Here is a 351-nt window from a genome sequence, read left to right as displayed (position 1 = left end):
GCGGCCCGAGCCCCTCCCGAGGCGCCATGGCAGCGCAGCGGGGAGCGGGGTCCCGGAGCCGCGGGAGAGAACCCAGAGGAGGAGGCCCTCTGTGCGGGGCGGGCCGCGGAGCGCGGGGCTGCAGCCCCTGGCTGGGCTGGATGGCAGTGGACCCGGTGGTGACAGAGTAAATTTGAAGGTGGAACCAACAGGAGTGGGTGCGTGCAAGAAATGAAGGGGTGGCCATACCTGGAGGGTTTTGGCCTGCAAATAACAAAAGTTACACTTCTCTTCCCTTTCAGTGTGGATGCCTTTTATTTCGTCTACCTGTGTCATTTTTCAAATTGGGTTGTCTTTTTGTCCTTTATAGGT

This window comes from Myotis davidii, unplaced genomic scaffold, assembly GCF_000327345.1.
Source record: "Myotis davidii unplaced genomic scaffold, ASM32734v1 scaffold648, whole genome shotgun sequence".
Classification (NCBI taxonomy): Eukaryota; Metazoa; Chordata; class Mammalia; order Chiroptera; family Vespertilionidae; genus Myotis; species Myotis davidii.
The sequence above is the reverse complement of the archived record's forward strand: the minus strand, read 5'-3'. Positions refer to the sequence as shown.